Raw genomic sequence first — 22,530 nt, forward strand, 5'->3', positions numbered from 1 at the left:
CCTGATTCTAAGTAAGTGAAGATGTAAAGCATGCAATTATTCCATAATGAAAAAAAATTAAAAATGTTTTGCCCATGCTCAGAGACAAATTATACCTGCTGGGCTTTCTCCATATTACAGAAAACAAGATTTACGGAACATCAGAAGAGGGGGAATTAGGTTTGGGTTTCACAAATTAAAGAATGACTGGAAACATCAGGCAATCTGGGTTCTAGTAGACCTTTATGAGTGTCCTAATCTCAGGATCTACCATTGCTTGATAACAAATGTAATATATAAAACAAATATTTTATTTTTGTTCCTATGCTGTTTTGGAAAACCATACACTTAGAGGTTCATAGCTGCAGCCGGGAAATACAGTAGTACAGCTTTAACTGCAATTCAGCATGACAACATTCATGGCATCATAAGCCTAAATACTATAGCAATTGGCGTTCTAAAAAAGCTTATATTGCGAGTATCCTGAAAAGTTTATTCATTTATTTAAGTTATATTTATTTAACGTATATATACTAGGGTTCATTTTTAGGTTAGGTCTTATTTTTGGGGAGACAGGGTATTATTATTATTATTATTACTCTCGAATTGCCCTCCTTAGCCACACTAGAGGCTGTTCCAAGACCTCTATTCAGAGCACGTTACCATAGTCTTTCGGGACTGAAGGATGCCTAATCTAATTGTTGTTGTTGTTGTTGTTGTTGTTGCTGTTGCTGTTGCTGTTGCTGTTGCTGTTGTTAGTTTTATTTATATGCCGCATTTCTCCCAACAAGGGACCCAAAGTGGCTCACAACTTTAAAATCCACACAGTTAAAAAACACAGTAAGTGAAATATTAAAAGATAAATTAAACAATATATGATTTAAAATACAGTTAAAAGATTAAAACATGAAAATGTAAAAAAGGTTAAATAAAAAGATATACAGTGGTGCCTCGCATAGCGACGATAATCGGTGCAGCAAAAATCGCTGCAAAGCGATTTCGTCGCTATGCGATATTAAAAAGCCCATAGGAATGCATCGAAACGCCTTCAATGAGTTCCTATGGGCTTCAGACTCACCTTAAAGCGAAAATCCTCCATACAGTGGCCATTTTCGCTGCCCGGTAAGCGAGGAATCCATCCCAGAAAACAGCGGGCGGCCATTTTTTTAACCCGGTGGCCATTTTGGAACCGGCAATCAGCTGTTAAAAAATCATCGCTTTGCGATGCTCGGTAAGCGAAACAGTGTACCGATCATCGCGAAGCGATTTTTCCCCATTTAAAACATCGCTATGCGATCGCTTTTGCGGTCGCAAAATCTTCATCGCTATGCGATTTCGTCGTTAAACGGGGCGCCCATTAATCGAGGCACCACTGTAATTACTTGTATATACCCTACATATTCCAGTTCATAAAAATAGTATCAAGTAACGCGAGTCTTACCAACCCAGCATTTGAGCGCTAAGTGTCTTTCAGCGTTTCCCACATACTCATTTCTGCTCCTGGCCTAGCATTGATACTGACTGAGGTATCACCAAAGAAGGTTCTTACACCAGTGTGTATAATATAGAGTATGCCAAACAGATAGTAGGAACACACACACAAATATGTCAGGGAATAACACACCCATGATCTGATTGTGTATGTGGTTCAGTGGAACGTCAGATCATGGAAGTAAAGCAGTGCTTCTAGATTTAATCTTCTAAGTGTGTGGCCACTTCATATGCCTAACACAGGGCTCCCACAGTTGTCGATGCCTGGAATTTACAAAATCACATGATTTGCAAAAAAAAAAACCCTTTACCATGCTGCTGCAAAGCTCACTTCATTGCAGGTTAAATAATGGTAAGTGTATCTATCAGGAAAATTAAACAGTTTTTAATTCAGGGAAGTTCCTAAACATTTAAGGTTCAGCACAGAGGGCTGTCCTTCTTTGGCTGCGGCTTCGAAATTTCCCCCTTAATTGCAGAACAGTCCTCCCTTAAATCACTGATTGCCCAACTATTTCAAGACCTTAGAACCCTAAACAAAAATTAAGTGCTCCTGGGTTGTTAATAGTTCTGTAACATTCCTCTCATAATTTCATACGCTCCGTCAAAGGGAGATAAGCTAGCTGTGGTCAGATAACCGTTGCAAGAAGGGGAACCAAGTCTGAATATTTTCCTAGATCGTTAAGAAAAGAAGCAAGCTGCAGCCAGGCAGAGAGTGCCGAGTTACAGATAAGGAAATAAGGAATAAGGAAAATGTCAATTCCTTAATAAGACAGATGGGAAGAGCTTATTGCTGTTCAACGTGTGTGCGCCCTGCCTTAGGTATAAGGGTGTGTGCAGCAACTCAAGTGCATAATAATCGCCCTGGCCTTTGGGATTTTTTGTTTTGTTTTGCCTGTTGTGCAAAATCTTTGCCGGTTGAACAGGAGCGTACCTTATGACTTCTTAAGAAAAAATAATAATCCAGAAAAGGATCCAGGTTAGCTGAGCATCAGGAACACCGCTGATGAAAGGGAGTCATCTTCTTCCGCTCCCTCTCCTCCTTCCCTTTAGCTCAGGAGTGATAAACCTGGAGATCTTGGGTTTAATTTCGAAGGACCTCTGCCAGCAAGTGATTCAGGCTTCTGGCAAAAAGAATCTCTCTCTTGAGACAGCTTGCCAGTGGAGAAGGGAAGGAGGGAGGGAAGGAACAGGCAAGAGAAAGGGGTGGGCTTACTCCTTTCCAGGTTTGATCCTGTTCACTGCTAGTATGTGGCCCCTGGAAGATTATTCCCAAGGGAAGTAGAAAAAGCAGGGAACCGATCATCGCTAAGCGACATTCCCCCATTTAGACGATTATTTTGCGATCACAAAAACCTCGACGTAAAGCGATTTCCTCGTTAAGCGAGGCAATCGTTAAGCGGGGCACGACTGTAGAAAAAAGGGGGTGGTAGATGCTCAGAAGCATGGTTCTCCCTTGCTTCCAGTGGTTTCCGATCTTGGGTCCCCAGATGTTCTTGGACTGCAACTCCCCAGAAATCCTGGCCAGCGCAGCTCATGGTGAAGGCTTCTGGGAGTTTGAGTCCCAGAACATCTGGGGAACATCTCAAGGTACTTCTGTAGATGATGCACGTGAATGTCAGACCCTGGAGAAGTTATTATTTCGAAATCATCCCTCTGCCAACGTGGCCCGTGATGGCGTTGACGGAGAATTGTGGGCCTGTTGTTCCAAAGAAACACGCGTGAACACCTGCCAAAGGTGCCCAAGCTTTCGACGAGTGTGATGTGCGTAAAGAGAGTGAGCTGAATCAGTATCATCTGATTTTGGAAGCTGAGCAGGTTGGGCTTTTTTTTTTGCAGGGGGAAGGACAGCCCCCCCCCAAATTCTCCCAACCTGGCGGAGGGATTTGAGTGTCCAAAGAAGACATTTTTTCTAAGCTCTCCATTTTGCTTTCAGCTCAACAGCCGGTACACTGTAGTGGCACTAGGTATTGCGTGTAGGTTAGAGGTGCATGTAATTGTAGTTTTGGACTGAAATTCAGAATGTTAGGCTTACTTGTGTAAGTCCAGTAGTATATATACTTTAGATGCCCATGTAAATCTGCTTGTGTTGCAGAAATAGCAGCTTTTAAGGCGATGAGATGTCTTTCTCTTGCGTTTCTTTCCAGAAGTGGGAATGAGTAACCTAAATCTGGGTCTGTCTCCCTTCCCCGCTCTCACCATCCTTCAGAAGAAGTGGTAAAGAATGCCTCTGTTGCCAAAACAAACACACATACACAAACAAACACTTTGCAAATTTTGTATAATCTCCCTTTTCTCTGTCATTAGTGCAAGACAGGAATTCTAATTAGTGGCCTTCAAGATATCGTTGGACTACGGCTCCCATCATCTCTTGCCATTGGCCACATTGGCCGGGGCTGATGGGACTGTGACTCCAACAGCAGGGCTATGGGGGTCGCAAGCTCCTTATTTTAAGAAAACAGCTCCAGTGGCTTTTGCACACAATAACCCTCACATGCTGTCGAGTTAATTCATCCCACTGATCTGATCATGTCCCCATGTAATGATGATTTTTTTTTAAAAAAGGGGGTGGATAAGTTACTTTTTTTGCAACTTCTCACAACAAGGTTTGTCGTGCTTTTGAAAACCAGTCGTCCAGCTCCTGCTAAGCATGTTGTTTCTAGGACCGTCAACCTCACTCCCTGCCTAAATGGAGGTGCGCGGGGGGGGGGGGTTAAAAAAGAAAAACTGTGAGCTCTGTTGCCCTAGAAACCAGACTTTTAATCATGGTCCAGTGCCAACGTGATGTGATGAGAGGAGTCGTCTGGGGAAAGATTGCTTTTGTTCCTGGAGCTTCTTCTAGCAGCTGGAATGTGCGGCTTAGGCAGCAATTTTTTTTTTGCTCGCTCTGGAGGAGAGACCACCTTTATTGTGTCCCGCCGGGTGTTTTGCTAAGCTGGGGCTGGAGGAGGCCGTCTTCCCCACTTCAGCAGATCCTGCCTCACCTCGAGAGTCACCCGCCTGTCGGCTTCACGGTGTGGGCAGAAAATGTGTTGGGATTTGCCTCATTAAGTTTCCTTGGAGGCTTGAAGCCTGGCGCTGCCTTTTTCATTCTTAAAACTGCAACGGTGGGAAATCCCGGCTCTTCGTGCCGCATGCAGGTTGAAAGATCTCTGCACGTGGCGGGGTTTCTTTTGAAAAGAGGGCGCTTCTTCTCGGTGTTGCTGGGGTTCTTGGGATCACGAGTTACAGTGGTGCTTTGCTAGACGATGATAATCCGTTCCACTGGAATCGCTGTTTAGCGAAATCATTGTCTAGCGAAAAGCATTTCCCCATTGGAATGCATTGAAAACCTCTTTAATGCGTTCCAATGGGGAAGAATCGTCGTTGCCTAGCGAAGATCGGCCATAGGAAAGCCGCTTTGCGAACCGCCGATCAACTGTTTAAATCGCTGTCTTGCGAAGCTTAGGTCCTGAAAATACCTGTTTTGCGAGTGCGGAGGAAGCTGTCAAAATCATCGTCTAGCGAAAGTCAGTTTGCGAAGCAGGGACCAAACCTTGTTCAGCGAAATTCCCCCATAGGAATCACTGTTTTGCGAATCGCTATAGCGATCGCAAAAAGTCAATGTCTAGTGAAAAAACTGTCATGCGGGGTAACTGTCTAGCGAGGCACCACTGTACTCTTTGGTGGCAAAGATCTTAAAACCAAGGTCATGGGGTTTTGCTGTATGCCTTCTTTGGCGAGTCCTGTTTGCTTTCTGCCCTCCATCAGGAAAAAAGGTTTATTTTATTTATTATTGGATTTATATCCCACCCTTCTAGATGAGAGTCTACTCAGGGCGGCTCACACTATATTATACACAAAACAGATTTCAAAAACAACAATTGAAATCTACAATAATAATCAAGATGGGAGGATAAACAACAGAAACCAAGAAAAGTTAAAAAATCAAGTATTGGCAGGAGGGAAGGTCTGTCTAAAGAGCCAGGTTTTTAATTGGCTCTTGAAAACACGCAACGAGGTTCGGGAAAAAAATGCTCAGAAGTGGTGGTCTTCCAGGCAGTTTCTGGAGCTGAATTTCTATCAGACCGAGGCTAATGTTGAGACATAACGAGATGAGTAGGTCACCCGCACCCGCAAGGCTGAAGGTTCCCCATGCCTGAGCTAAGGGCAGATCATAGTAGACCCTCAACAGCCCTGCGAGGTAGGCCAGGATGAGCGAGAGACATCACTTGACCAAGGTCACTCTGTGAGCTTTTATGGTGGTTTTACCGCACCCATACCTAGCAGTTTTGTCGTTCTGTTATTCATGCAACAATTTTCACCTCTTGCAACCTTGATCCAGGTTAGAGCAAGTAGAGGTTAGTGCTACGCTTTGGACAACGACTCCCAGTATCCATGCTGGCTGGGGATTCTGAGGGTTGTAGACCAAAGATGCTGGGCGCAATTCAAAGTGCTGGTTCTAACCTAACCTATAAAGCCCTACATGACTTGGGTCAAAGCTATCTCAAGGACCGCATCTCCGTTTATGAGCTTGCTCAGGTGTTAAGGTCATCAGGGAATACCTTTCTCTGGTGCATTTGATGGGGACACAGGAGAAGACCTTTTCTGTGGCTGCTCCCAGACCTTGGAACTCCCTCCCACTGGATGCCAGCCCAGCCCCAACTTTGCTCTCCTTCCACAAGCAGGCAAAGACCTTTCTCTTCAGGCAGACTTTCCTTTAATGACTGGCGGCGGTCTGAGTAGGATTTTCGTAGACCTTGTCGTACTGTGGCATTTAACCCTTTCCAGGACTTGTATCATTACTGGGTTTTTTAGCTTTAAATCTTATCTTTCCACGATGTAAGCTGCCTTGGGTCCCTTTGAAAGGAGGAAGGTGGGGTGCAAATATTTTAAATAAATAAATAAGAAAGAAAGAAGTAACATACCCAGACTCTGAGAGCGAGCGCTGCAAAAAATTATGGAAGGATGACAACGAGGGAGATACGAAACATAACAAAGCTAGCAGATTAAAACACATGTGCACACACATAATGACATGTATTGGAAGAGTTCAAAAAGCTCAAAAGGACCACGTTGGGCTTTGCCCAGCATCTCTAAGAGAACAGAGGTGGGAAAGATGAGGAGCCACCACGGAGGAGGCCCTACGACTGGTCGCTGGTCCTCCAACTCTGTGTGTGTGTGTGTGTGTGTTTGTGTGTGTGTGTGTTTTGGGGGGAAAGTTATCCGATTTGTTCTTTTCTAGCTCAGGCAGGTTCTGGACCTGTGGTATGTGGCGTCCGCCAAGGAACTCACGTCCTTCAAATCCTCGCACGGCGGGTTAAGGAAAAAAGTGCTGCGTACTTCAAAAGTACAATAACTGTTTAATGCTGTGGTAAAAGAGGATTTGGGGGCTTTACTTTTTGTACTGAGCTTTTAATCCTTGAGGTAAAAAAGCCTACACAAAAGTGTTCATTCGAAGGAGAGCAAGACTGAGCAGCGTCTTATGACTTGTGATCTGTTTTTAAAATGTGCCCTTCTTTAGCGGATGCTTTAATTGCTTGTTCACTTTTGGCACACGCTGGCTGGCTGTATGCTCCCCTCTTTCCGTCATGGTGTTCTTTCACAATTTTTGTCGATAGGCTTTTTTTTTAAAAAAATTGGGAATTCTTCATCTTTTGCTGACCCTTGTGTGCCCTTTTGCAGTAGGATCCTGTTTTTTTTTTTTTTTTAAAGGTAGGAAAATTGAAGTACCCATAAATGTCTGTTCAGAGCCTCTTCTGGTCATAATACTTAACTTGATGTCATTCCTTGGTTGTGACCGAGCAGCTCGCTCGGCCGAGGGCAGGCTTCAGTCTGGGTCTCCTCGTTTTGACACCGTGCTGCAACACTAGAAAGCATCCTGCATGGCAAGTTAGTTTTCGATCTTGTATAGCCAGCCCTGCTATTAGGCAGAGTGAGGTACTTGCTTCGGACGGCAGATGTTAGGAGGCAGCAGCAAGAGATTGGAAGAGAGAGCTATCCACCCTGAAGCGGCTGCTGTCAGGTGTGATGGAGAAAAAGAGTCATTTGATACTCAGTTCAGTTTTTTAAACGGAACACAATGAACAGTGGTTTTGGACTGACTTTGCTACCCTATGAGGATCAGCTCTCCTGGATCTTTGGTAAAGGCTTTGCATTTTGGTTAAACTACAGTGGTGCCTTGCACAACGAGTGCCTCACACAACGATGAATTCACACAACGATGCCTTTTTCTGTTAAATTTGCTGCCTCACACAGCGATGTTTCCTATGGGGGATTTTCACACAACGATCTCCCTTTTCGCTCCTGTAAAAGTGTCTTACAATGTTTGGAAGCTGTTTTGAATGATTGCAATGGTTAGTCCACCTCCTGAAACCTATGCAAACTGATTTTGGTGTTGTTCTGACACTTTGTTAATTTATGATGATTTTTTATTTTTTCCATTGGAAATCATTGGATGGTCTGTCTAATGGTTTCCAATGGAAAAAACAAAAAATCATCATAAATTAACGAAGTGTCAGAACAACACCAAAATCAGTTTGCATAGGTTTCAGGAGGTGGACTAACCATTGCAATCATTTAAAACAGCTTCCAAACATTGTAAGACACTTTTACAGGAGCGAAAAAGGACTTTGCAAAGGCATTGAAATGTATTGTCGGCTTCAATACATTCCAATATAGGAAACATTGTTTCACTCAACGATGTTTCCTATGGGGATTTTCACTGAATGATGGCAATCCGTTCCAATTGGAACGGATTAACCGGTTTTCAATGCATTCCTATGAGAAATGGTGTTTCACAGAACGATGTTTCACACAACGTTGATTTTTTTGGAACCAATTAACATCGTTGTGTGAGGCACCACTGTACTTTAGCGGCACAGCAGAAGTGCAAAAAATTCTCAAAGCAGAATTAGCTTTAGGTCCCCCAGATTGGACCACCCCTTTTTTTTCCTCATCAACTGGCACTTACAGTCTCAATAAGTGAGACATTGCGAGGTTGCAAAAACTCCCAACAGTTTTCTCCCACCTTTTTTTTTTTTTGCCAGAGGGGTAAACTGCCACTTGATGAATCTGGGGCCTTCTGTAGGCAGAGGATCGGTTCTCCTTCAAAGCTGTGGCCCCTCTCAGTCTGACCCAGGACTCTTTCCAGACAGTCCCGCCCAGCTTTTTACTGGTGTCTTGCCTGCCTCTGCTTTAGGCATGGATGACTCATCAGAAGATGTGCAGGATGCAGCTGCTGTAAATCCCTATGAGCGCTTACTCTGTGCTAAGTCAGCCCTCTTGTTGATGGGGCAGCCGGGCTGAGGTTTGGATGGGAATCTTGTCTAAGTGGCCTCGGATTGTAAAGTCAATCAATTGGAGCATTTCCAGCAGGGTGACCTGACTGGAAAAGATATCTGGTTTTGGAGCCCAGACGTCAGGAGTTTGATTGTGCCTCCCAGGAGAAGAGCCAGTCTATGCAGCCTTCCTTCCTTCCTTCCTTCCTTCCTTCCTTCCTTCCTTCCTTTCATTCATTTTCCTTCCTTCCTTCCATTCATTCATCTTTCTTTCCTCCTTCCTTCCATTCATTCATTTTTCTTTCTCTTCCTTCCTTCCTTCCTTCCTTCCTTCCTTCCTTCCTTCCTTCCTTCCTTCCTTCCTTCCTTCCTTTTTATTTTTCTTTCCTCCTTCCTTCTTTCCATTTATTTTCCTTCCTTCCTTCCTTCCTTCCTTCCTTCCTTCCTTCCTTCCTTCCTTCCTTCATCTTTCTTTCTTTCTTTCTTTCTTCTTCACTCCCTCCCTCCCTCCCTCCCTCCCTCCCTCCTTCCCTCCTTCCTTCCTTCCTTCCTTCCTTCCTTCCTTCCTTCCTTCCTTCCTTCCTTCCTTCCTTCCTTCCTTCCTTCCTTCCTTCCTTTCATTCATTTTCCTTCCTTCCTTCCATTCATTCATCTTTCTTTCCTCCTTCCTTCCATTCATTCATTTTTCTTTCTCTTCCTTCCTTCCTTCCTTCCTTCCTTCCTTCCTTCCTTCCTTCCTTCCTTCCTTCCTTCCTTCCTTCCTTCCTTCCTTCCTTCCTTCCTTCCTTCCTTCCTTCCTTTTTATTTTTCTTTCCTCCTTCCTTCTTTCCATTTATTTTCCTTCCTTCCTTCCTTCCTTCCTTCCTTCCTTCCTTCCTTCCTTCCTTCCTTCCTTCCTTCCTTCATCTTTCTTTCTTTCTTTCTTTCTTTCTTCTTCCTCCCTCCCTCCCTCCCTCCCTCCCTCCCTCCTTCCTTCCTTCCTTCCTTCCTTCCTTCCTTCCTTCCTTCCTTCCTTCCTTCCTTCCTTCCTTCCTTCCTTCCTTCCTTCCTTCCTTCCTTTCATTCATTTTCCTTCCTTCCTTCCATTCATTCATCTTTCTTTCCTCCTTCCTTCCATTCATTCATTTTTCTTTCTCTTCCTTCCTTCCTTCCTTCCTTCCTTCCTTCCTTCCTTCCTTCCTTCCTTTTTATTTTTCTTTCCTCCTTCCTTCTTTCCATTTATTTTCCTTCCTTCCTTCCTTCCTTCCTTCCTTCCTTCCTTCCATTTATTCATCTTTCTTTCTTTCTTTCTTTCTTCTTCCTCCCTCCCTCCCTCCCTCCCTCCCTCCCTCCTTCCTTCCTTCCTTCCTTCCTTCCTTCCCTCCTTCCATCCATCCATCCATCCATCCATCCATCCATCCATCCATCCATCCATCCATTCTTCTTTCTTTCTTTCTTTCTTTCTTTCTTTCTTTCTTTCTTTCTTTCTTTCTTTCTTTCTTTCTTTCTTTCTTTCTTTCTTTCTTTCTTTCTTTCTTTCTTTCTTTCTTTCTTTCTTTCTTTCTCAGTATTAAAAGAAACAAAGTTAATAACCAAATAATAAAGCATTACAATATTTAAAAAGCATTAAATAAATATCATATTAAAACTCAAAATAAGAGCAAGATTAAAAACACAATTAAGACACAGAATAAAATGACCCCGTAAGAAAAAAAAATCCCCTTGGTGAGCCAGTCATGGAAAGGAAGGCCTGCGGGAAGAGTAAGGTCTTGGTCTGCTTGCAGAAGGGCAGCAAAGGTGGAGCCAGCCAGGCCTCCAGTGGGAGGGAGTTCCAAAGTCTGGGAACAGCCACAGAGGAGGCCCTCTCCTGTGTCCCCATCAAACATGGCTATGAGGGTGATGGGGACTAAGAGAAAGGCTTCTTTTGATGATCTTAAGACTCATGTAGGCTCTTAAAGGAGATGGTGGCCTTTTAGGTAGCTTGGATCCAAGCCATTTAGGGCTTTATAGATTAAAACCAGCACTCTGAATTGTACCCGGAAGTGGCTTGGCAGCCTGTGGAGCTGCTGTAACAGGGGAATGACCCATTCTCTGTGTCCGGCCCCAGTTAAGAATCTGGCTACGGCATGTGGACCCGCTGGAGTTTCCGAACACTTTTCAAAGGCAACTCCACCTGGAGCCCTTCATGTCATCCCTCTTGATAATACTCAGCTGAAGTGTACTTCCACGTGAGCAAGGACCCCCTGGCTTTCGCCCTTCAGATCTTCTCCAGTGACCTTCACATCTGCCATTTGCTGACGAGTCCCTTATGTAAACCCTAACATTGCCTCCAGATAGTTTAAGCCCCTTCCTGTACTCTTACCTGGAGCATTCAACAGCTTTCAAGTCCAGCTGCATAAACACACGGGGTATGAAGGCTCCTGGCTAGAATTCTGTAAGAGGCAAGGACTCTGGTCAAGTTATAAAAATGGCTCAATGGATTTACAGGGTTGGAAACCCTTTGGAGAACATATGAAGAGGCATAATCTCTCTTTTTTTTTTTGTTATAATTTTTAAAATTCTTCTTTGCAACATGGCTTTAGTGGTGGGGTCAGAGGGGCAATATAATAACTTGTTCAGAAAAGACCAGAGGGACTGGGCTCAACTGAATCTCTTGGAATGGAACCTTCCGCAGTGAGCTGCGCTTTAGTACAATCCTGGCTAGATTACTGTAGCACCCTGTGCCTGGGGCTGCCCTGGAAGACGGTTCGGAAATGTCATTTGGTGCATAACAGCATGAGCTGCCGTATTAGTTGGAGAGGTAGGGGTTTGAAACAGATGATGACCCCAATAAACAAGATGTGTGGGTTGCCGTTGTGTTTCCAGGCCCGATTTAAGTCACTTTTGTCAACTTCGAAACCCTTAAACTGCTTAGGATCAACTTGTCTGAAGAACACCCAACCACTAGGCCACCTTGTCCATGCTGTAAGATCACCATTCAAAGACCTCTTCAAATCTCTTTGTGGGAACACCAGAGAGGGCATTTTCCACCACTGTCCTCATGTTTGTGGAACTGATTTCCCAGCGGGATATGTTGCATCTAAAAACCTTTTCTGCTGTTTTCTGTTAAACAAGACTGTACTGTGTTGTTACATTTTATGCATTTTGTTGTACCGTATTTTTCCGTGTATAAGATGCCCCCATGTATAAGACACCCCCCACTTTTCTAACCCGAAATTAGGAGCTCTAAGTGGGGCTTGGCAAGTGGAGGGGAAAGCAGGGATCAAAGCTCTTTCTTTGTTCTGATCCCTGCTTTCCCCTCCGCTTATTTTTGTTCTTTCCTCAGCTTACTTCCATGTATAAGATGACCCTCAATTTTTAGTCTATAAAGATTTTAGACAAAAGTATAGTCTTATACCCAAGGGATGTGGTGGCGCTGCGGGCTAAACCACAGAAGCCTGTGCTGCAGGGTCAGAAGACCAAGCAGTCGTAAGATCGAATCCATGTGACGGAGTGAGTGCCCGTCGCTTGTCCCAGCTTCCGCCAACCTAGCGGTTCGAAAGCATGTAAAAATGCAAGTAGATAAATAGGGACCACCTCGGTGGGAAGGTAACAGCGTTCCGTGTCTAAGTTGCACTGGCCACGCGACCACGGAAGATTGTCTTTGGACAAACGCTGGCTCTATGGCTTGGAAACAGGGATGAGCACCGCCCCCTAGAGTCGAACACGACTGGACAAAAAATTGTCAAGGGGAACCTTTCCCTTTCCCTATAGTCTTATACACAGAAAAATACGGTAATTATGGGATCAGAGTGTTTTTATCAGGGTGGATTATGTGTTCAGTGTCACTGCTTGTTCTTCATAGCGTTCAGGTTTTATTTTTGCATATTATTGTTTATATTGTATGCGACTGGAAGCTGCCTAGGGAGTCATTTTTTAACCCTAACAGGATGGTGTGGGCCAGTCATTTACTTCTCATGCATATTCTTAAGATAAGTTGAAGAAGACGAAAAAACAGGTGTATTGCCTTGAGCCCACTGGAGGAAAAGGAGAACTGGAAATGGAGCCAGATAAAGAAATGGCAAAAAGTGAGACCTCCAAGGAGAAACTATGTGGGGTGGCTGGAGTTCAGTAGATAAGATTATGCAGAATGGAGCTATGTCTACATATGAACTGGCTCAATAATCATGACATCGACACCCTTAAACAGAGCATCTTGCAGATAGAGAATGCCAGCATAAGAGCCTAAATTCTGATACAAGAAACAAATGCCGTTTGCACAATTCTGAACTGAAATGCCAGTTCCTGTGTTTAGTCATCATCATATGCCGTTAAGTCAATGCTTTTCAGAGTTTTCCAGGTAGTAATTTACCTTTCCTTTCCTCTAGGGGGCACCCTGGGACTGTGCAGCTGGCCCAAGGCTACCCAGGCTGGCTCTTCTCAAGGGAGGCAGTATGGGGAATCGAACCCCCAACGTTTGCCTCCAAGCAAATACTTGAGCTATCCAGCCAGCACTACTCTATTTAACTGGACCATTATACCTGTTGGAAGACAGGAGGGCCCGGCATGCTCTGGTCCATGGGGTCACGAAGAGTCGGACACGACTAAATGACTAAACAACAACAATTATACTTATCTCGGAATACCATAGACTACATTAGTTCTAACCCACCTGCCCCAAGCTAGTCCAGAGCCATGAAAATCTAACAAGTCTCTTTCATTTTAGTCCTTCATCTTGTCTAGTATTATCATCTCTCACTGACCCTGGATCTTGCTGGTTTTTAGCCCTGCCTATAGGTCCCAGGAATGACCATTAAACAGATGGGACTGAGCATTAAACAGTCCCAACTCTGCTTAGCTTCCAAAAACAGACTAGATGGGTGGGTTCATTCCAGCGGACCATGGTTACAGCTGGCTGCTAAGAGCGAATAGAACCTGTTTCAAGAGAGACTGGTTTTTACTGTTTCAAATCTGCAAGTTACTCTGTCAGTACAACTTTTTTAAAAAATGAACATTTCCAAGGAAAGGGAAGCCCTGGTTCGTTCTTTCTTTCTTTCTTTCTTTCTTTCTTTCTTTCTTTCTTTCTTTCTTTCTTTCTTTCTTTCTTTCTTTCTTTCTTTCTTTCTTTCTTTCTTTCTTTCTTTCTTTCTTTCTTTCTTTCTTTCTTTCTTTCTTTCTTTCTTTCTTTCAGTGCTTTGGTCATCTAAAGCAAACGCCTGGCCTGGTTCCTTTGCCAGTCTCTCCGGAGTCCCAATTCCTCTTTCTCCCACCTTTTTTCTTTGTTCTTTTGCCCAGCAATCCCCCCTCCCAGCCTCCACCGCCAACGAGGACCGAGTGCCTGACTTAGCGGAACTGGCCCTTTCTCAAAGAAACGGGAAGGGCAACGTGCCCCCGCTGCTGAACTGAGTGTTGAGTCTAATCAAACCTAACCTCTCTTGAATCCAGGTTAAGTTGCATTTTCTTTATTTTAGTCACCTTCCAATGAAATTGCAGAGTTGAGTTTTCCTAGGCTTAGAAATTCTGCATCGCCCGGATGTAGAATGAGCTGGGTGAACGGTCATCTGACATAACCAGGTGGCATCCAGACCAGACACCCTGTGACCGTACTGCCGTCGTCTGAGACTTTTCCGAAGTTGGAGATGGGGTTCTGATTCTCCGTTTCCTAAAGTGTCTTCTTTCATCGCAGGATTGTGTCTTAGGGACTGTTTCCCCAGTTCTTTGGTGAGAGCTAGCGAAGGTTACCTCTTGTGATAAATATTGCCGTGAACTGGGGAGCTTAAGATAAGCCATTCTCTTTCAGCTTTAACTTCCTGCCTTTGGCGTGAGATTATAAATTGAACAAATTATATGGATCTAAGTTGCAGGCTGGTTGTCATGATGGGCCAGACGACGGAATCACGCTGGTCTTGGTAGGAAATCCTGGCTGTATCCATTCTCAGAGAACTAGACATGCTCATGAACCAGAAAATGGGTGGCTTGTGATGAACTCCTAGAGAAATGAAGGGGAACGGGCATCCCGTTTTGCCGAAGCAAACGAAACACCAAAGGGAAGAAGGTTCAGCATTTCATTTTGCTTCCGCCAAACAGGACCCCCAAACCGAATTGTGAAACGAACCACAGAGCAGCCCGTTTTGTTGGGGTTTTTGGTTTCCGGTTCGTTTTATGCCCATCTCTACCCAGTGCCATTCACATGAACAAGTGCAAACAGATCTATCAATGGATCTCATCTGGGTAATGATGATGTTTCTTCAATGCAAAGAGCAACGTGCAGCTGGCTTTTTCTTTCTTTGTGTGAGTGACAAATCCATGTGCTTCTCTTCTAACCTGGCGTTTTTCTTCCTCTCCCTTGCAGTGGTTGCTCGGCACTCTTTAAAAGGAGCCAGTGCTTTATCTGAACATGGACGATGACACTAGTGAACACGAATGGATTGCGCATGGACGGTCAGGGCTGGATGCTACAAAATGCGGCAGAAAAGATCATGTTTAAAACCAGCCTCCCCCTCTTCCTTTGCTCAATGTATACATTCCTTAATCATGCTGCCTATCTTGTCCTTCATCTTTGTACTATTGATGTGCTCATGTTTATAATGTGGGACCTATTTTGCTTGCCTGTTTTGTTCCTTCCCCCCGCAAAATGCTAATGTGGCATTCTATATGTACTAGTCTTTGAGAGTATGTTAGGGAATCACATCCTCCTCCCTAGGTAATTCTTGGTACTTTTTTCTGCCTTTTCTTACAAATAGATGGGGACAGAATTGTGTTCTTGGACTACGACTCCCAGAATCCCCGGGCAGTACCTGTCTTTCTTCTAGAATAGAAATCTGCCTGGGGAATTCTGGGAGTTGGAGTTTCAAAACACAAATCTACCCCCCTCTACTTAACTAAAAGTACTTGTTGAACTGTTTACTATAAATGTGCATTATTTGTTCCATATCGGATCTACTATTTGTTAAGATTTGACTGAACCATTGTACTGCTCGTCACTAGTTTATAATGTTTTTCTAGCACAGTTTGTCTTTCTAAGTATCTTTTAGGGGTAGGATTTCCTCTGGTGCTTTGTTCTTTAAAAAAAGGTACTGAACACTAATGCTTCATCAGATCTGTGACGGGAGGGGGACCAGACATCCTTTTATCCACAATGCCTTAAATCACAGAAAGGGTCTTCCATGCCAAATATTCTCAGAGGCCTCCGAAATGATCCGTCTTGAAATTTCAGGTATTAAATCAGGAATCAGTTTCTGTTGGAGCCATTTCTGGTTCCCCCTCAGTGGAGAACACAAACGGTACGTACTTCCAACGTTTTGTATGTATTATGGCACTAACTTTCCCTTAGTTTTGTAATAAATGGGATAGATATGAGATAACAATGTGTGGCTTTTAGCTTTATATTTCACATTGCTCATTAAACGTCTGAACAGCTTGTAGCTACAGCAGAAAAATGAAGTTGCAGGCGGGCGGGTGAGGTAGCATTCCTTCTAAGAGGGTAAAAAGATTATTTTTATATGGAGGTGCAACCCTCCCCCCCCCAAAAAAATCATCCACACCAGGAACAGGTAAGCTATGGCCTTACTGATGATTGACTCCAGCCCCCATTATCATTTGCTGCCAGTATGACCAATGGTCAGGAAAGATAATCTGGAAACACTAAGACCCGTAGTTTGCTACTTCGGATCTCAACAGACACAAATGTGCATTAAAATGTTGCTTAAATCCTTTAGTTGTTATTCTTAGATTCGTGTATGATTAGTATATAGAAGTAACAATGATGCACTTCTGAAACCCGCAGGCTTTTTTCTAGGTATAAAACTACGCAGAAGGAGTTTACAAGTTCCCCCCACCCTTCCGGTGATGGGCTCTAACCATTGTGCAGCACCACCCAAGCCACAGCGGCAGTAGGGCACGTAACCCCATCAGGCACACTCCCTCCAAGTGATCTCAGTTGGCCTTTCTCCCTGGGAGCACAGTGGGAATTCGAACTTCCAACCTTGGTTGTGCAGTCAACTCGCTCCAACTCACTGAGCTGTAGCCGTTCCTAGGGAGACATGCAGAGAAATAATTTATAGGCTACCGTGCAGTAGAAATTCTCTGGAAGGTTGACCTGGAATAAAAAGAAGCAAACTCACAAGAAGGAAAGGAGGAGATGCAAACCAACCCAACATAATTATAAAATCACAAACTCCACTGTGACTTCTTCAAATTTATTCATGATAATGAGTCCTGGACCCTTTGTGCACGGCAGGAGAGGAAGCGGAACACCTTCCATATGCCTTGCCTCCGACGCATTTTTGGTATCACCTGGCAGGACAAAGTCCCAAATAGAGTAGTCCTAGAATGAGCTGGAATTTTTAGCATGTATACATTACTGAAACAGTGACGTCTACGTTGGCTTGGGCATGTCGTGAGAATGGCTAATGGTCAGATTCCAAAAGCTCTCCTGTATGGAGAATGAATGCAGGGAAATCACCCCAGAGGGAGACCACAGCTGCGATACAAGGATATCTGCAAGCGGGATCTGAAGGCCTTAGGAATGGACCTCAACAGATGGGAAACCTTGACATCTGAGCGTTCAGCCTGGAGGCAGGCGGTGCATCACGACCTCTCCCAATTTGAAGAGACCCTTGTCCAGCAGGCCGAGGCAAAGAGGCAGTCCCGAAAGCAGCAAAATCAGGGAGCTGGACAGGGGACAGACTGTATTTGTCTTCAGTGTGGAAGGGATGGTCACTCTCGGATTGGCCTCCTCAGCCACACTAGATGCTGTTCCAAGTCCTCCATACAGAGCACGTTAGTATAGTCTTTCGAGACTGAAGGATGCCTAAATAACTGTGACTGCTCTGTGGGGCTCCAAACTGTAGTCACGCTTCCCGCAAAGCCCAGTGGAATCAATGGGATTGGAGACTCCCATGATTTCAGCAGATCTAACTTCATTCTGTGCCTTCTGATAGTGAAGAAAAGAAGCAACTACTGGAGTGCCTGGAAGGAATCAGTCAGATTGGACGGCAATCTTCATGTCCTGCTGTGGGCTCCCCTAAAGCATCCGGTCCACCAGCACAAGACGGGATTTTACACTAGAACCCTTCATTCAATCCATCCCTGTCTTTTCCAACCATGTATGGGCATGAAATGGCCTTAGGAAGGTCAGACCTGAGCACTTCGGGAATTAAGAGGGGATGCTGGTCAAGAAGCTTTCTTCACTTCGGGAGGCCGGGAAGGGCTGTGTCCAAATGCTGCTCCGAGACCTCTCGTGAAGGAAGCTAGCTGCTGTGAAAGAAACCCTCTTGTCTCTCTTAAGACATTTTGTCCAACTGCTGAATAAACTTAGCAGTGAGGTGGAAGGTGATGTTTCTCCTCTTTGAGCCTAGAACTCCCACCCTCCCCACCCAACCTGGCCAGTCCAGAGGGGAAATGTGGAATGTATTGCTTGAAACATGAGCAACGTGGAAAGGTTCCCTACCTCTCACATAACACTTAGACTCAATGTGATGCCATGCAGTTTTTACTCCATGGTTCCAGTCGTGCAGCGAGTCATAAATATTACTGATTCCTCTTTTCTCCGGGCTAAATACACTCCACTCTTTCATCTGTTCCTTCTGGGGATTTGACTTTCAGACCCCTTAGCATCCTGATCCTTTTTTGCCCTTAATGTACTGTCCTTTCCCCCCCCCCCATAGTTTCTGTTCTGAACAAGCCTGGGGCTTGCCCATTTGAAACTGGTCCCCAACCTTGGGTAACCCAGATGTTTGTGGACGAAAACTCCCAGAAGCCTCCAACCCCTAGCGGTGCTGGCCTGGGATGGCTGGGAGTTGGAGCCCGAGAACATCTGGAGATGCAAGGCTGGAAACCACTGTGCGTCTCTCAGAGGGACATTTTTGCCAATAAGATTGCCAATGAACATAAATTTATGATATGACCCGGGTCTTTGATTGGGTAGCACTCTTGTGAATGGATTGCAGCTGTCTAGTACAGTGGTGCCTCGCTAAACAGTTACCCCGCATGACAGTTTTTTTTTGCTAGACATTGACTTTTTGCGATCGCTATAGCGATTCACAAAACAGTGATTCCTGTGGGGGAATTTCGCTGGACACTGTTTGGTCCCTGCTTCGCAAACCGATTTTTGCTAGACAATTTGTTTTTTGCTAGATGATGATTTCGCTAAACAGTGATTTCAGTGGAATGGATTATCATCGTCTAGCGAGGCACCACTGTATTTAAACATCCTGCAGCAACGGAACCGGTTCTTGATTCCACACGTGCTACCCCGAGCCGCCGGAATCAAATTGGAAACTTCAGAGCAGCTTCTGGTGTCCCACGTGATGGGCCAGTAAACCAGCTTCACACCTCTTTCCCCCCTGCGCCTTTTGGTGACAATCTGGAGGAAATGTTTTATTCACACCCAGTGCCAGAAGACATGACGTTGTGGCTGCAGCAACACTTCAAACAGATCCTGTTCCGATGCTGCTGTATCTGTTTCCACCACAAATATTTTATATCTGCCGTAATAAATGATAAGCAGCAGCTTAAAAGAAAAAAAATCAACCGCCACCCAATGACTCCCTATTCAACATGATCCTTTCTATAAAGTCTTTCAAAATAGCATCAACCTGCAAAGCACATAAATGCCTTGTGGATGGAGTACATATTGACGGGGGGGGGGGGGAGGCCAATTCCTTGTCTATTTACCCCAATATTGCCTGTTCTGACTGGTAGGTGCTGTTCTGGTCTGCTCGATTGGCTGTACAGTGAGAGTCCCCCGTATCTGCAGAATCAGTATCCACTGATGCACTTATCCACTGTCTGAAAATATTAAAGGTATTCAAGGAAACGTTCTAGAACATAATAATAAAGATGAAATAACCAGAACGAGCCGTGACTAGAGGAAGCCAGAAACCATGCTACGTATAGTGTTCATTATCAAAATAGCGTTTATTACAATCCAAATTTTCAAGCATCCACGAGGGGCACGGAACGGATCCTTCACAGATACTGGGGGCATCCTATTGTATCTTGTTCCCTGCATTCCACTTCCTAACAGAGCCAACTGTGGCACTTTGTAAATACGCTTCCAGACATGTCGCTCGGTCCGTCTGTAGTTGGTGGCAGCAGATCCAAAATAGTCTCGTGGCCGCCTAGAGCTGCACAAACCTTATTTTGCAGACCCTTGGAGTGGAGTGCAGCCTGCTTCTTTCAATGCATAGAGGAGGACCTCCGCAGCCCAGTTATGGCCACAGAGTTGCGTTAGACTCTGCGAGATCTGGGTTCAAATCTCCATCCTGGAAACTCACTAGAAGTGGCCGTCATAAAACCCGCTACGTGATCGCCTCACATACCTTGAAAAGCTTCTCCTCTTTCTTAAGAGGTTCTGGCACCCAGGTGGACTGAGTGGGAGATGATGCTGCTGCCTGCCCCAGGTGTCTAAACGGACAGTCCTTGCTGAAACCATGACCTGTATACACGGGAAAGGAAATAGCATGGGAGGATAAATTTTCTCCCACCCCCTCCATTGTTACATGGGGTGGAGGAGGAAAATAAACCTGCTGATCGGCCCTGGGGCTGGCCTGCCAGGATGAATTCCTTCTCAAATGCCGGTCTCCTCCTCCTCCTCCCTTCCTGAGGGAGGCAGGCAAAAACAGCGAGGAGATGGCCGAGATGGAGAAATTAAACTTGATTTGTTTGAAATGTGCTGCTGGGAGAAAAGCTTTGGGAATACCCTGGAAAGCCGGAACGACAAGGAAATGAAAGCCGGAAGGAGAAGGAAATGCAAGCCTGAACTCTTTCTCTCTCTCTGGAGGCAGAAATGTTGAAAGGGAGGTTTCCATCCTTTGGGCCCATCCTGAGAAGGCAGGATTCTCCGGAAAAAAGACAATAATGCTGGGAAAAGTGGAAAGCAGTAGGAAAAGAGGAAAACAAGATGTGAGATGGGCTGATTCCCTCAAGGAAGCCCCAGGCTTGAGTTTGCAAGAGTAGAGCAGCACCGTTGAGGGGGGGGCATGTTGGAGATCGCTCATTCCTAGGGTCTCCATCGATCCTTGCTGACTTGATGGCACCTCCCAACAATTATATTTTGGGGGGGCGCGGCAGGGAAAAAGGTGGGCGCGCAGGTGGAAAGGCGGTACCTATGCCTGACCTCAGCTGCTCGGATCTTCCTCCCCGGTTGCTTCCCCCTCTCGTGGGCTCGCCTTTCCCTTTTTGCAACGAGCCCGGACGGGAGGATCCACCACCGCCCAGCTGCCAAGGATCTGGGCGGAGTGGCATTTTTTTTTGGGGGGGGGGGGAGAAAGAGAGGAGACCGGTCCGAGCGGCTCGTCCAGGACGAGGCTCCCTGATTGGCCGCAGGTGGTGGGCGGGGCTTGGAGGCCTCTCGCTCCGCCCCCTCCCCGGTTTAATATCTCCCCCCCCCTTTTTTTTTCCTTCCCCTCCTGGGCTTGGAACGCCGCTGCAGCCGCGATCGCGGGGCTGACACGCGTCTGCAAAGCGGGCTTTTTTTGGGGGGGGGATCCGCTGGCCAAGGGGGCGGCAAGGGGGGGGGACAAGGGCAAGTCAGCACTGCCCCGGGGTGGGGTGGGGGCGCCTTCCGTGGCGATCCGCATCATCTCCCAAGATGAGCACCGGGATGCGGTACAAAAGCAAGCTGGTCAACCCAGGTAGGAGGAGGAGGGTTGGGGCGTCCGGACGATCAACACGCATCTCCGGGGCTGGGCTTTACAGCCTGAGCAAGGGTCCATCTCATCGGTGCTAATTTTTGCTTCTCCCCCCTTCTTTTTTTCCCCCCATCATCCTCGATGATTGGCATCATCAATACGTCCATCCCTTGCAGAAGAAAAACAGGTAAGGCTGTACTTCTCTCTCTCCCCCCCCCTTTTGGACTCTTTAATTTCCTCCTTTCTACCTCAAACTCCCCCTCTCCCAAATTTTTTAAATTATTTCCTGCAATTTTGGATGATCTCTTTAATTTCCTCCTTTCTGCCTCAAACTCCCCCCCTCCCAAATTTTTTTTATTATTTTGGATGATCGTCGTCCTCTTGTGGAAAAGGGGAGCCCGCCCCAGATCCCCTTAACCACACGCCCGTGTCTGGCTCGCGATCGTATCCCGTGCGAGGTCGCTGCTGCTTAACTCGGACCGGCGAGGAACGTGGGAACGTAGCCTCCGGGATAGCCGGGGGCAAACAAAGGCATGGAAAGGCCACTCACCACCATCACGGAAAGGGGGTGGGGGGGGTCGGTTCTTTGTCATCCTGCCGCAGCTGAGAGAGAGAGAGACAGGGAGGGCTGCGCAGAGGTGTGCGTGTTTTGGACCACCACTCCCCTGAAATCTGGGGATACTGGGAACTGTAGTCCAAGACCCCCCCCCCAAATCTGCCCCCCTCCACTCCTGCTAGACTAATAATTGGATGGGTTTCCAAAGGCCTGGAAATAAGAGACCCTTCTTCCTGGCCCACCCTCTCCTGCTGATGCAGCGTTGGGGATCGGGACCCCTAAGGTGGCCACAGCCGTCCCCGAGAGGTTTTGGGGTGGATGCGTTTCTTTTTGCCTCCGAGCAGCCCTCCTTTGACTGCTCTGAACGACAGCCTCCTTTCCCTCTTCCTTTGCTCTGGTCCTATGCCTCCTCTCAGCATCTCTTCCACAGGGGAGATGATGATTTTCTCTGGAGACACAGAGAGAGAGAGAGAGGCAGGCAGCCAGCCGCGATGCCTGGCTTGGTGCCCACGGATGGGGTGATGTAATGAGACAGCAACTGGATGGTTCCCCCCCCCCCTGTGATTTTGTTGACTTTTTGCAAAAAAAGGCTGTATTTTACACCCTGGTTCCTTTGGAAAGAACGCTCTGTGTGTGTATATATATGCAAACCAAA

General features: G+C 45.8%; 2 protein-coding genes across 3 annotated transcripts in view; both read left to right on the forward strand.

The window, feature by feature from the left end:
- Positions 1-16,051, forward strand: part of LOC110085354 (septin-2) — a 71,019-nt gene extending 54,968 nt beyond the window's left edge. For both annotated transcript variants that reach the window (XM_020805456.3, XM_072983391.2), the window contains exon 13: positions 15,037-16,051. The gene's annotated coding sequence lies outside the window, so the exon portion shown is untranslated. The remainder of the gene's footprint in view (positions 1-15,036) is intronic.
- Positions 16,052-21,363: 5,312 nt separating this feature from the next.
- The window catches only part of SEPTIN5 (septin 5), a 70,031-nt gene continuing 68,864 nt past the window's right edge, over positions 21,364-22,530 (forward strand). The window contains exon 1 of the mRNA XM_072983390.2: positions 21,364-21,506. The gene's annotated coding sequence lies outside the window, so the exon portion shown is untranslated. The remainder of the gene's footprint in view (positions 21,507-22,530) is intronic.

This window comes from Pogona vitticeps, chromosome 14, assembly GCF_051106095.1.
Source record: "Pogona vitticeps strain Pit_001003342236 chromosome 14, PviZW2.1, whole genome shotgun sequence".
In the NCBI taxonomy this organism is placed as follows: domain Eukaryota; kingdom Metazoa; phylum Chordata; class Lepidosauria; order Squamata; family Agamidae; genus Pogona; species Pogona vitticeps.